This window comes from Procambarus clarkii, chromosome 84, assembly GCF_040958095.1.
Source record: "Procambarus clarkii isolate CNS0578487 chromosome 84, FALCON_Pclarkii_2.0, whole genome shotgun sequence".
NCBI lineage: Eukaryota > Metazoa > Arthropoda > Malacostraca > Decapoda > Cambaridae > Procambarus > Procambarus clarkii.
The window spans coordinates 13,571,614-13,587,249 of record NC_091233.1 but is presented as its reverse complement, the minus strand read 5'-3'; the positions used below and the strand labels follow the sequence as shown (position 1 = coordinate 13,587,249).

At 47.0% G+C, this 15,636-nt stretch overlaps 1 protein-coding gene across 1 annotated transcript in view; it reads right to left on the bottom strand.

The window, feature by feature from the left end:
• LOC138358504 (probable G-protein coupled receptor Mth-like 1) overlaps positions 1-15,636 on the bottom strand; it is a 112,429-nt gene that overhangs the window by 18,418 nt on the left and 78,375 nt on the right. The window lies entirely within an intron of this gene.

Here is a 15,636-nt window from a genome sequence, read left to right as displayed (position 1 = left end):
CAAGTAGTGTGTCAAACACCATGCTCAAGTACTGTGCCTAACAGCACCATGCTCTGGTAGGGTGTCTAACAACATTAAGCTCAGTTATTGTGTCTAACAGCACCATGCTCAGGTAGTGTGTCTAAAAACACCATGCTCAGGTAGTGTGTCCAACACCACCATACTCAGGTAGTGTGTCTAACACTATGCTCAGGCAGTGTGTCTAACAACACCATGCTCAGGGAGTGTGACTAACAACACCATGCTCAGGTAGTGTGAATACAACACAATGCTCAGTTAGTGTGTCTAACAACACCATGCTCAGGTTGTGTGTCTAACAACAACATGCTCAGGCAGTGTGTCTAACACCACCATGCTCAGGTAGTGTGAATAGAAACACCATGGTCAGGTAGTGTGACTAACAAAACCATGCTCAGGTAGAGTGTCTAACAACATCATGCTCAGGTAGTGTGCCTATCACCATTCTCAGGTAGTGTGTCTAAAAACACTATGCTCAGGTAGTGTCTAAAAACACCATGCTCATGTAGTGTGACTAAAACCAACATGCTCAAGTAGTGTGCCTAACAAATTCATGCTCAGGTAGTATGCCTAACAACACCATGCTCATGTAGTGTGCCTAACACCTTGCTGAGGTAGTGTGACTAACAACACCATGCCCAGGTAGTGTGACTAAGAACACCATGCTCAGGATGCGTGACTAAAAGCACCTTGCTCAAGTAGTGTGACTAACAACACCATGCTCAGGATGTGTGACTAACAACAATATGCTCAGGTAGTGTGACTAACACCACCATGCTTAGGTAGTGAGAATAACACCATGCTCAGGAAGTGTGCCTAAAAGCACCATGCTCAGGTAGTGTGTCTAACAACACAATGCTCAGGTAGTGTGTCTTACAACACCGTGATCAGGTAGTGTGTCTAATGCTATGCTCAGGTAGTGTGTCTAACAACACCATGATCAGGTAGTGTGTCTAACAACACCATGCTCAGGTAGTGTGTCTTACAAAACCAAGCTCAGGGATTGTGTCTAACAACACCATGCTCAGGTAGGGTGTCTAACACCACCATGCTCAGTTAGTGTGTCTAACAATAACTTGCTCAGGTAGTGTGTCTTACAACACCAAGCTCATGTAGTGTTTCTAACAACACCATGCTCAGGTATTGTACCTAACACCATCCTAAGGTAGTGTGTCTAAAAACACTTGCTTAGGTAGTGTGATTAAAACCACCATACTCAATTAGTGTGCCTAACAAATCCATGCTCAGGTAGTGTGCTTTACAACACCATGCTCAGGTAGTGTGCCTAACATTATGCTCAGGCAGTGTGTCTAACAACACCATGCTCAGGGAGTGTGACTAACAACACAATGCTCAAGTAGAGTCACTAACAACACCATGGTCAAGTAGTGTGACTAACAACACCATGCTCAGGTTGTAGTAATAACAACACCATGCTCAGGTAGTGTGCCTAACAACACCATGCTCAAGTAGTGTGTCTTAAAACACCTTGCTAAGGTAGTGTGTCCTACACCACCATGCTCAGCTAGTGTATCTAACACCACCATGCTCAGGTAGTGTGTCTAACACCTCCATGCTAAGGAAGTGTGTCTAACAACACCATGCTCAGGAAGTGTGTCTTACAACACAATGCTCAGGTAGTGTGTCTAGCAACACCATGCTCAGGTAATGAGTCTAACACCTTGCTCAGGTAGTGTGTCTATAAACACCATGCTTAGATTATGTGTCTAACACCATATTCAAGTAGGCTTTCTAAATACACCATGTTCAGGTAGTGTATCTTACAACGCCAAGCTCAGGTAGTGTGTCTAACAAATCCATGCTCTGGTAGTGTACTTAAAATCCATACTCAGGTAGTGTGTCTAAAACCACTATGCTCAGGTAGTGTGACTAAAACAACCATGTCCAAGTACTGTGCCTAAGAAATCTATGCTCAGGTAGTGTGCCTAACAACACCAAGCTCAGGTAGTGTGCAGGACACCATGCTCAAGTAGTGTGACTAACAATACCATGTTCAGGTAGTGTAACGAACACCACCATGCTCATCATGTGTGAATAAAACACCATGCTCAGGATGTGTGACTAAGAACACTAGGCTCAGGTAGTGTGACTAACAACACCATGCTCAGGATGTGTGACTAACAACAATAGGCTCAGGTAGTGTGACTAATAACACCATGCTCAGGTAGTGTGACTAACAACACCATGCTCAGGTAGTGTGTCTAACAACACCAGGCTCAGATAAGTGTGTCTAACAACACCATGATCAGGTAGTGTGACTAACAACACCATGCTCAGGTAGTGTGAATACAACACAATGCTCAGTTAGTGTGTCTAACAACACCATGCTCAGGTTGTGTGTCTAACAACAACATGCTCAGGCAGTGTGTCTAACACCACCATGCTCAGGTAGTGTGAATAGAAACACCATGGTCAGGTAGTGTGACTAACAAAACCATGCTCAGGTAGAGTGTCTAACAACATCATGCTCAGGTAGTGTGCCTATCACCATCCTCAGGTAGTGTGTCTAAAAACACTATGCTCAGGTAGTGTCTAAAAACACCATGCTCATATAGTGTGACTAAAACCAACATGCTCAAGTAGTGTGCCTAACAAATTCATGCTCAGGTAGTATGCCTAACAACACCATGATCATGTAGTGTGCCTAACACCTTGCTGAGGTAGTGTTACTAACAACACCATGCCCAGGTAGTGTGACTAAGAACACCATGCTCAGGATGCGTGACTAAAAACACCTTGCTCAAGTAGTGTGACTAACAACACCATGCTCAGGATGTGTGACTAACAACAATATGCACAGGTAGTGTGACTAACACCACCATGCTTAGGTAGTGAGAATAACACCATGCTCAGGAAGTGTGCCTAAAAGCACCATGCTCAGGTAGTGTGTCTAACAACACAATGCTCAGGTAGTGTGTCTTACAACACCGTGATCAGGTAGTGTGTCTAATGCTATGCTCAGGTAGTGTGTCTAACAACACCATGATCAGGTAGTGTGTCTAACAACACCATGCTCAGGTAGTGTGTCTTACAAAACCAAGCTCAGGAATTGTGTCTAACAACACCATGCTCAGGTAGGGTGTCTAACACCACCATGCTCAGTTAGTGTGTCTAACAATAACTTGCTCAGGTAGTGTGTCTTACAACACCAAGCTCATGTAGTGTTTCTAACAACACCATGCTCAGGTATTGTACCTAACACCATCCTAAGGTAGTGTGTCTAAAAACACTTGCTTAGGTAGTGTGATTAAAACCACCATACTCAAGTAGTGTGCCTAACAAATCCATGCTCAGGTAGTGTGCTTAACAACACTATGCTCAGGTAGTGTGCCTAACATTATGCTCAGGTTGTGTGACTAAAAACACCATGCTCAGGTAGTGTGACCAACAAAGCCTTGGTCAGGATGTGTGACTAACAACACTATGCTCAGGTAGTGTGACTAACACCAGCATGATCAGGTAGTGTGAATAACAATATGCTCAGATAGCGTGCCTAACAACACCATGCTAAGGTAGTGTGTCTAAGAACACCATGCTCAGTTAATATGTCTAACAACACCATGCTCAGGTAGTGTGACTAACAACACCATGCTCAGGTAGAGTCACACACACCATGCTCATGAAGTGTGTCTTTCAGCACCATGCTCAGGTAGTGTGGCTGACAACACCATGCTCATATTGTGTGTGTAACAACACTATGCTCAGGTAGTGTGCCTACCAACACCATGCTCAGGTAGTGTGTCTAACAACACTATGCTCAGGTAGTGTGTCTAACACCACAATGCTCAGTTTGTGTGTCTAACAACACCATGCTCAGGTAGTGTGTCTAATGCCATGCCCAGGTAGTGTCTCTAACAACACCATGCTCAGGTAGTGTGTCTAAAACACCATAATCAGGTAGTGTGTCTAACACTATGCTCAGGTAGTGTGTCTAACAACACCATGCTCAGGTAGTGTGAATACAACACCATGCTCAGGTAGTGTGTCTAACACAATGCTCAGTTAGTGTGTCTAACAACACTATGGTCAGGTTGTGTGTCTAACAACAACATGTTCAGGCAGTGTGTCTAACACCACCATGCTCAGGTAGTGTGACAAGAAACACCATTCTCAGGTAGTGTGACTAACAAAACCGTGCTCAGGTAGTGTGTCTAACAAGATCATGCTCAGGTAGTGTGCCTAACACCATCCTCAGGTAGTGTGTCTTAAAACACTATGCTCAGGTAGTGTCTAAAAACACCATGCTCATGTAGTGTGACTAAATCCAACATGCTCAAGTAGTGTGCCTAACAAATTCATGCCCAGGTAGTGTGACTAACAACACCATGCTCAGGATGCGTGACAAAAACACCACGCTCAGGTAGTGTGACTAACAATACCATGCTCAGGATGTGTGATTAACAACACTATGCTCAGGTAGTGTGACTAACACCACCATGCTCAGGTAGAGTGAAACACACCATGTTCAGGAAGTGTGCCTAACAACACCATGCTCAGGTAGTGTGTCTAACAACACAATGCTCTGGTAGTGTGTCTTACAACACCGTGATCAGGTAGTGTGTCTAATGCCATTCTCAGGTAGTGTGTCTAACAACACCATGATCAGGTAGTGTGTCTAACAACACCATGCTCAGGTAGTGTGTCTTACAAAACCAAGCTCAGGGAGTGTGTCTAACAACACCATGCTCAGGTAGTGTGTCTAACACCACCATGCTCAGTTAGGTTCTCTAACAAAAACATGCTCAGGTTGTGTGTCTTACAACACCAAGCTCATGTAGTGTTTCAAACAACACCATGCTCAGGTATTGTACCTAACACCATCCTAAGGTAGTGTGTCTAAAAACATATGCTTAGGTAGTGTGATTAAATCCACCATGCTCAAGTAGTGAGCCTAACAAATCCATGCTCAGGTAGTGTGCTTAACAACACCATGCTCAGGTAGTGTGCCTAACATTATGCTCAGGTAGTGCGACTAAAAACACCATGCTCACATAGTGTGACTAACAACGCCTTGGTCAGGATGTGTGACTAACAACACTATGTTCAGGTAGTGTGACTAACACCAGCATGTTCAGGTTGTGTGAATAACAATATGCTCAGATAGTGTGCCTAATAACACCATGCTCAGGTAGTGTCTCTAACAACACCATGCAAGGTAATGTGTCTAACAACACCATGCTCAGGTAGTGTGAATAACAACACCATGCTCAGGTAGTGTGTCTAACACTACAATGCTCAGTTAGTGTGTCTAACAACACCATGCTCAGGTAGTGTGTCTAAAAACACCATTATCAGGTAGTGTGTCTAACAACACCATGCTCAGGTAGTGTGTCTAATACCACAATGCTCAGTTAGTGTGTCTAAAAACACCATGCTCAGGTAGTGTGTCTAATGCCATCCTCAGGTAGTGTCTCTAACAACACCATGCTCAGGTAATGTGTCTAAAAACACCATAATCAGGTAGTGTGTCTAAAAACACAATAATCAGGTAGTGTGTCTAACAACACCATGCTCAGGTAGTGTGTCTTACATCATGCTCAGGTAGTGTGTTTTAAAAAACCAAGCTCAGGTAGTGTGCCTAACACCATACTCAGGTAGTGTCTAAAAACACCAAGCTCAGGTAGTGTGACTAAAACCACCATGCTCAAGTAGTGTGCCCAACAAATCCATGCTGAGGTAATGCGGCTAAAAACACCATGCTCAGGTAGTGTGACTAACAACACAATGCTCATGTAGTGTGTCTAACACCATGCCCATGCAGTGTGACTAACAACACCATGCTCAGATAGTGTGAATACAACACCATGCTCAGATAGTGTGTCTAACACAATGCTCAGTTAGTGTGTCTAACAACACCATGCTCAGGTTGTGTGTCTAACAACAATATGCTCAGGCAGTGTGTCTAACATCACCATGCTCAGGTAGTGTGACTAGAAACCCCATGCTCAGGTAGTGTGACTAACAAAACCCTGCTCAGGTAGTGTGTCTAACATGATCATGCTCAGGTAGTGTGCCTAACACCATCCTCAGGTAGTGTCTAAAAACACCATGCTCATGTAGTGTGACTAAAACCAACATGCTCAAGTAGTGTGCCTAACAAATTCATGCCCAGGTAGTGTGACTAACAACACCATGCTCAGGATGCGTGACTAAAAACACCATGCTCAAGTAGTGTGACTAACAATACCATGCTCAGGATGTGTGATTAACAATACTATGCTCAGGTAGTGTGACTAACACCACCATGCTCAGGTAGTGTGAATAACACCATGCTCAAGAAGTGTGCCTAACAACACCATGCTCAGGTAGTGTGTCTAACAACACAATGCTCTGGTAGTGTGTCTTACAACACCGTGATCAGGTAGTGTGTCTAATGCCATGCTCAGGTAGTGTGTCTAACAACACCATGATCAGGTAGTGTGTCTAACAACACCATGCTCAGGTAGTGTGTCTTACAAAACCAAGCTCAGGGAGTGTGTCTAACAACACCATGCTCAGGTAGTGTGTCTAACACCACCATGCTCAGTTAGGTTGTCTTACAAAAACATGCTCAGGTTGTGTGTCTTACAACACCAAGCTCATGTAGTGTTTCAAACAACACCATGCTCAGGTATTGTACCTAACACCATCCTAAGGTAGTGTGTCTAAAAACATATGCTTAGGTAGTGTGATTAAATCCACCATGCTCAAGTAGTGAGCCTAACAAATCCATGCTCAGGTAGTGGGCTTATCAACACCATGCTCAGGTAGTGTGCCTAACATTTTGCTCAGGTAGTGTGACTAAAAACACCATGCTCACATAGTGTGACTAACAACGCCTTGGTCAGGATGTGTGACTAACAACACTATGCTCAGGTAGTGTGACTAACACCAGCATGTTCAGGTTGTGTGAATAACAATATGCTCAGATAGTGTGCCTGACAACACCATGCTCAGGTAGTGTCTCTAACAACACCATGCAAGGTAATGTGTCTAACAACACCATGCTCAGGTAGTGTGAATAAAAACACCATGCTCAGGTTGTGTGTCTAACACTACAATGCTCAGTTAGTGTGTCTAACAACACCATGCTCAGGTAGTGTGTCTAAAAACACCATAATCAGGTAGTGTGTCTAAGAACACCATGCTCAGGTAGTGTGTCTAATACCACAATGCTCAGTTAGTGTGTCTAACAACACCATGCTCAGGTAGTGTATCTAATGCCATGCTCAGGTAGTGTCTCTAACAACACCATGCTCAGGTAGTGTGTCTAAAAACACCATAATCAGGTAGTGTGTCTAAAAACACCATGATCAGGTAGTGTGTCTAAGAACACCATGCTCAGGTAGTGTGTCTTACATCATGCTCAGGTAGTGTGTTTTAAAAAACCAAGCTCAGGTAGTGTGCCTAACACCATACTCAGGTAGTGTCTAAAAACACCATGCTCAGGTAGTGTGACTAAAACCACCATGCTCAAGTAGTGTGCCCAAAAAATCCATGCTGAGGTTATCTTGAGGTAGTGCGGCTAAAAACACCATGCTCAGGTAGTGTGACTAACAACACAATGCTCATTTAGTGTGTCTAACACCATGCCCATGCAGTGTGACTAACAACACCATGCTCAGGTAGTCTATCTAACAACATCGTGCTCAGGTAGTGTCGCAAACACCATGCTCAGGTAGTGTGCCTAACACCACAATGCTCAGGTAGCATGCCTAACACCACAGTGCTCAGGTAGTGTATCTAACAGCACCATGCTCTGGTAGTGTGTCTAAAAACACTAAGCTCAGTTATTGTGTCTATCGGTACCATGCTCAGGTAGTGTGTCTAAAAAACACCATGCTCAGGTAGTGTGTCCAACAACATCATGCTTAGGTAGTGTTTCTAACACTATGCTCAGGGCGTGTCTAACAACACCATGCTCAGGTAGTTTGTCTAAAAAACCGATGCTCAGGTAGTGTGTCTAAAAACACAATGCTCAGAGAGTGTAACTAACAACACAATGCTCAAGTAGTGTCACTAACAACACCATGCTCATGTAGTGTCTCTAACAACACTATGCTCAGGTAGTGTCCCTAACAACATCATGCTGAGGTAGTGTGTCTAACAACACCATGCTCAGTTAGTGTGTCTAACAACACCCTGCTCAGTTAGTGTGTCTAAGAACACCATGCTCAGGTAGTTTGTCTTACAACACCATGCTCAGGTAGTGCGTCTAAAGCCATGCTCAGGAAGTGTGTCTAACAACACCATGCTCAGGTAGTGTGTATAACAACACCATGCTCAAGTAGTGTACCTAACACCATCCTCAGGTAGTGTCTAAAAACACCATGCTCAGGTAGTGTGACTAAAACCACCATGCTCAAGTAGTGTGCCCAACAAATCTATGCGCAGGTAGTGTGACTAAAAACACCATGCTCAGGTAGTGTGACTAAAACCACCATGCTCAATTATTGTGCCCAACAAATCCATGCTGAGGTAGTGCGGCTAAAAACACCATGCTCAGGTAGTGTGACTAACAACACAATGCTCATGTAGTGTGTCTAACACCATGCCCATGCAGTGTGACTAACAACACCTTGCTCAGGTAGTCTATCTAACAACATCATGCTCAGGTAGTGTCGCAAACACCATACTCAGGTAGTGTGCCTAACACCACAATGCTCAGGTAGCATGCCTAACACCACAATGCTCAGGTAGTGTATCTAACAGCACCATGCTCTGGTAGTGTTTCTAACAACACTAAGCTCAGTTGTTGTGTCTATCGGCACCATGCTCAGGTAGTGTGTCTAAAAACACCATGCTCAGGTAGTGTGTCCAACACCACCATGCTTAGGTAGTGTTTCTAACACTATGCTCAGGGCGTGTCTAACAACACCATGCTCAGGTAGTTTGTCTAAAAAACCGATGCTCAGGTAGTGTGTCTAAAAACACCATGCTCAGGGAGAGTAACTAACAACACAATGCTCAAGTAGTGTCACTAACAACACCATGCTCATGTAGTGTTTTTAACAACACTATGCTCAGGTAGTGTGCCTAACAACATCATGCTGAGGTAGTGTGTCTAACAACACCATGCTCAGTTAGTGTGTCTAACAACACCCTGCTCAGTTAGTGTGTCTAACAACACCATGCTCAGGTAGTGTGTCTTACAACACCATGTTCAGGTAGTGCGTCTAAAGCCATGCTCAGGAAGTGTGTCTAAAAACACCATGCTCAGGTAGTGTGTATAACAACACCATGCTCAAGTAGTGTACCTAACACCATCCTCAGGTAGTGTCTAAAAACACCATGCTCAGGTAGTGTCAAAAAACACCATCCTCAGGTAGTGTCTAAAAACACCATGCTCAGGTAGTGTGACTAAAACCACCATGCTCAAGTAGTGTGCCTAACAAATCTATGCTCAGGTAGTGTGACTAACAACACCATTCTCTGGATGCGTGATTAACAACACTATGCTCAATTAGTGTGACTAACACCACCATGCTCAAGTAGTGTAACTAACAACATGCTCAGGCAGTGTGCTTAACAACACCATGCTCAGGTAGTGTGTCTAACAACACCATGCTCAGTTAGTGTGTCTAACAACACCATGCTCAGGTAGTGTATCTAACAGCACCATGATCAGGAAGTGTGCCTAACAACACCATGCTCAAGTAGTGTGTCTAACAACACTATGCTCAGGTAGTGTGCCTAACAACACCATGCTCAGGTAGTGTGTCTAACAACACCATGCTCAGGTAGTGTGTCTAACACTACCATGCGCAGTTAGTGCGTCTAACAACACTATGCTCAGGTAGTGTGTCTTACAACACCATGCTCATGTAGTGTATCTAAAGCCATGCTCAGGTAGTATGTCTAACAACATCATGCTCACGTAGTGTGTCTAAAAACACCATGCTCAGGCAATGTGTCTTACAAAATCAAGCTCAGGTAGTGTGTCGAACAAAACCATGCCCAGGTACTGTGCCTAACACTATCCTCAGGTAGTGTGTCTAAGAACAACATGTTCAGGTAGTGTGACTAACAACACCATGCTCAGGTAGTGTGTCTAACAACACCAGGCTCAGGTAGTGCGTCTAACGACACCATGCTCAGGTAGTGTGACTAACAACACCATGCTCAGGTAGTGTGAATACAACACCATGCTCAGGTAGTGTGTCTAACACAATGCTCAGTTAGTGCGTCTAACAACACCATGCTCAGGTTGTGTGTCTAACAACAACATGCTCAGGCAGTGTGTCTAACACCACCATGCTCAGGTAGTGTGACTGGAAACACCATGCTCAGGTAGTGTTACTAACACCACCATGCTCATCATGTGTGAATAAAACACCATGCTCAGGATGTGTGACTAACACTATGCTCAGTTAGTGTGTCTAACAACACCATGCTCAGGTTGTGTGTCTAATAAAACATGCTCAGGCAGTGTGTCTAACACCACCATGCTCAGGTAGTGTGACTGGAAACACCATGCTCAGGTAGTGTGACTAACAAAACCGTGCTCAGGTAGTATGTCTAACAACATCATGCTCAGGTAGTGTGCCTAACACCATCCTCAGGTAGTTTGCCTAAAAATACTATGCTCAGGTAGTGTCTAAAAACACCATGCTCATGTAGTGTGACTAAAACCAACATGCTCAAGTAGTGTGCCTAACAAATTCATGCTCAGGTATTGTGTCTAACAACACTATGCTCCTGTAGTGTGCCTAACACCTTGCTGAGGTAGTGTGACTAACTACACCATGCCCAGGTAGTGTGACTAACAACACCTTGCTCAGAATGCGTGACTAAAAACACCATGCTCAAGTAGTGTGACTAACAACACCATGCTCAGGATGTGTGATTAACAACTGTTACGGTGCCCTCTCCTATTTCTTTCGTTTGCCGGCTTAAAGAGTCATATCAGCTCTCCCTACTGATTCTCTGAGGTTCAGGGAATCTAATGATATATGTGGCGACCAGACCGGCTGCCAGTTAATGGAAGGAGGTTACATTATAAGTTGTAAATAAAGGAAAATTGGCGCCCTGTTATAAAATGAAACAGTATCCCCTATGGCAGATATGACCTTTTGGAAGGGACACAATGTCGATCGCGGATTGGCCGACTTAGGACGCGGGCAACAAATCAGGGCCCGCCATGACGTCACCGAGTGCCCCGGGCGGCGCCAACGTCAGAGTGGTTCTGACCTTGGAAGCGACAGGACGCGCCTCGGTCTGCTCTCAAGGATTGGAGGCTCTGCAAGCCTTGTTCAGTGGATTGAGCTGGCCATCGCACCCCATCATAGTTATTGGAGACCCTGCGCTTCTGGGAAGCAAAAGAGGAACCAAGTTCAGTGAGCAGAGAAGTGCCAAACTTGGAAAATAGTCGGCGACGACGCTGGGCGGCGCCGCTGGCTGGACGTTGAGGTCTGGAAGGTGGGCGAGCAGGCCTAGCTGTGACTGGGGTCACATCCACTGAGAATCTTCGAAGGACGACACCGTGCCTAGGACAAGGAGCAACGCCTTGTGGGAGAGGCGAGTGTGGGGAAAATAGTGACTAGCTCAGCGCCCATCGATGAACCAGGATTGGGGCAGCTGAATCTCAGGGATTGGAACGGCGACGACGCGAAGGCTTCACGACACCTGAGGACCTGTGGAACGTCCTGGATCGTCAATGATCGACCCAAGGAAGCGTGGGAACATCACACCATCGAGGGACAGGCGTCGTGAGCCAGGAATGTAAGGTAGATCATTTTCCCTCCCATTACCCCTTGTATGAGTAGGCTAGTTAGGCCACAATATTTACTTGTGTATGTGGCAGCAAGACTTGATTACTTTAATAGTAGAATAGGCTGCAAGGCAGCTTGTGTCCAGGACTGTCAGAGAGGACAGTGTGTATGGATGGCAGGACAGTGAAGAAGAGGTGCCGACGTGGTGAAGAGGCCCTCCTGTGAGAGTGTGAGACTCCTGTCTTCCTGCCCAGTTGAAGGAGTGTTGGAGGTCGTGGAAGAAGAGGCTGACGATCTCCAGACTCATTATCCATATTCCATATTCATGTATTACTTGTGATTGTGTGTGTGTGTTCATGTAATTTGCATCAGTAAATCCACACATTTTATTACTGTGTTTGAGTGTGCCTCCATTTATGATATTTCTCTATGAGCATACATTTCTGGCTACAAACAATATATAATACACCCACTGAACTGCATTGCTGGGGTGCAGATATAATAACCCAGCTGGCGACCTTGCTAAGAGGAAGATAGAGAAGACAGGCGGGAAAGGAGTTCCTGCAACCTTTTTTTGTCTGGCAGGCAAGACTCAGGGAGGTTATGGTTATAGGTCAGCCTGAGTCTTCCTTCACTCCCCCACGGGTCTAGGCCGGAACTGTTAACAGCAGTTTCCCCGTGTTTGACTGAAGGGCTTCCAGGGTGAATCAGTGGCACCCCTTTGTGGTGGAAGCAAAGACCTGCGGAGGTGGGCATTGTTGGTCCTCTCTTGTGTGACCAAGGAGACTCCGGTCAATCCAGGGAGTCAGAGGGGCTGAGTATTTGGGCCTTTTGAGCCCCTAGCAGTTAAGTGTTAGCAGAGCCCCGGACCGCCCACCCCCACGTGACAGAGAACTGGCGACCTTGCCAGGATTCGAACCCCAATAGCCAAGAACTGGGAACCTCGCCAAGAAGCGTGGATCAAGCTACAATGTGGACCAAATTTCAAGACAAGTGTTGCCAGGGTACTAATACAGTGTGGCCAGTGAATTCGGTGGTACTGTTACTCAACCAGCTAAGGGACTGAAACAGTGAAATTAGTGCCTACTAACTTGTCTGTGCTGTCGTGTATGCTTGATGATATAGAGATGGAGGAAGACAAAGTAAAGAAATTTATTGACACAAGGGACGAGAGAATTTTGGAAGAGTGTACCAAGGCCCAGCTCCAACAAGTGGCAAACCACTTTGGGATCAGGTTGAGGACGACTAAGGTAGCGGAGCGAAGGATAGAGATCATGGCACAGCTCACAGCTCGAGAGGAAGCGACGGGAGAGGAGCCATCTCAAGAGGAGCCGTCCCGAGGAGAGCCGTCGCAAGGTGAACCGTCCCGACTAGGGCCTCCCCAAGCGCCTACCAGTGTGGAGAGAATTCACAGTGAACATGGGAGCAGTGGAAGGTCCAGCTGTAGTAAGAGGAGCCTGCAACTGGAAGCCCAGCTGCGACGAGAGGAGAGAGAAGCGCAAATGCAGCGAGAGGAACGTGCGGCTGAGCTGCAGCGAGAGGAGCGAGAAGCTCGGCTGCAGCGGGAAGAAGGAGAGAGACAACTGCGACTGGAGGAGATAAGGGCAAAGAAAGAAGTCGAATTGCGTCGCGTTGAACGTGGTCTGCCCTCACTACCTGCACGGCGGGATGACCTCAAGGTAAGGGAACGTGACTTACCTACGTTCGAACCACAAGAAGCTGAGGCGTTCTTCGAACACTTTGAACGGATAGCAACTCTGAAGGAGTGGCCGGAAGATGATTGGGCTGCTCTGGTCCAGGGCAGGTTGACTGGTGAGGCCCGGGAAGCCTATAACATGCTGGATCTAGAGGAGTGTACTAGTTATGACGCGATTAAGAATGCGGTTCTCCACTCATTCCGGCTGACTCCGGAGATGTACCGGAAGCGGTTCAGAGAGTGTACAAGAGCGTCGGGAAAGACTTACGCCGAGACCGCCAGGGATATGGAACGGAAATTCCTACGATGGTTGAAGGCGGAGGAAGCGGAGTCGGTGGATGATATCAAACGACTGATAGTGATGGAGAAGTTTATGTCAGTGCTCCATCCTGAGTTGCGAGTAAGGTTGAGAGAAGCAGGTATTAAGAACCTGAAGGCTGCAGCGGATCGAGCCGACATGCTGGAGGAGGCACTACATATCAGGAGGGAGGGGCCGCCCAGACACTCGCCTTACCCCAGGTCGGGAGGGAACCTTAGGAGTTCAGGAGGAGCGAGGATGGATGGGGACTCTCCCAAAAGTAGTGTGCCCAATGAGGTAACCCAGTTCAAGAGCTCAAGAGACGCGGGGAGGAAGCCCCAAGCTGTGAGCAGTGGACCTAACTCGGGAGCGAGTGCTGCAGTCCCGGACACGACGACAGGGATTCCAAGGAGGACCCAGGGGACGTCCGCAAGTGGTACCGCCAGAGTGACTAGCGAGTGGCCGCCCAGGGGAGGTGGCCGATGCTACAACTGTGGTGTGAGAGGACACTATGCCCGCGAGTGTGAGGAGCACCAAAGGAATGTAGGATTAATGTTGGAAGAGGAGAGAGTGTTTGTTCACACCCCATATTATAGTGGACCCAACGTGAATGGTTGGGAAATGAAGTTGGGTGAACATCCCTTCGTTTTCGGGGCCAACGTGAAGTTTGGAAAGTCAGACCCAGTGGAGGTTGCCGTGCTTCGAGATACGGGTGCTGACATAAGTATGGTGACCAGGAGTATTCTCCCCAAGGAATTTAATGATTCACCTGTGGGAGTGGTGAGGATACGCAGTGTGGGGGAGGAATACAGGTTGCCACTTCACGAAGTACAGCTGATTGCCGACTGCGGAGTCGAGAAAGCTATAGTAGCTGTAGCCCCTAAGTTACCCCTAGAGCATGTGCAGATGGTGCTGGGTAATGACCTCGGAGGAGGCAGGATACAACCCGATTGGGCCAGGAGTGCCTATGTTGCAAGCAGCGGTACAACCCTGCCGGGTGAGGTATCGGTCGATCCAGATGGTAGTGAGGAAGCCGACTTCGCCAGGGGAAACGTCGCCAGAGACGACGACAACGAGGGCGAGAGTGCAGAGAGGTCATCGGAGGTTGTGGAAAACCCCGACGGGGACCTCCGACTAAGCCTGATGATGCGAGTGGAGGAGTGGCGAGGAGCAGCTGTACAAACGCCTGGGGCGGTGAAGAGGCTGCAGACCGCACTCCCTCCATACAGAAACGTAAATAAAGTAAGCTCAGTGGATGAGCGAACGGCAGTGAGGGGCAGAGTGGAGGAGCCACGACGCAGTGCACCCTACGCCGGCCAGATGAATAGTGGTAGGTGCAAGATGAACCACCGTGGTGAGGTGAGCCACAGGGAGGTGGATGAGCCCAACCACGAACCGAAGAAGACGTCTGCAGGGAAGAGAATCTCATGGAGGAGTGAAGATGTTCGTCGGGGACGAAGGAGCGAGTGGTATAGGAAGGGCAATACGAAGAAAGCAGGGAATAGGTACACCCAGGGTAGGCGCCAGCCTAACCAGAGGGGCATTGGGCCATCGCAAAAGCCTAGTGTGGAAGAGAGGAAGCTGCTGGATGGAGTACAGGTTACAAGTGCCACTGTGAGGAGACAACGCACCTGTGGGAGAAGAGGAACCGAGAAGAGAGAAGATTGGCGAAGAGGAGATCATGAAAGGAAACATGGAGTATCTGTAGGACGCAGTGGAAGTGCAAGACTATCTCGGAGTGCACGACGCGGTGGAGGCGCTGCATGCACCGAATCTTACAGTGGTAACGAGCCGTGGGAGTACACTCGTAGCCACGGAGAGGGGATTTCTTGTAGGTGTTCAGGGAACACCCATCACACCCGGTCCTATGCGAGGTGGAGATACAATGAGGCAGGTGACTGGCAAGGTGGAAC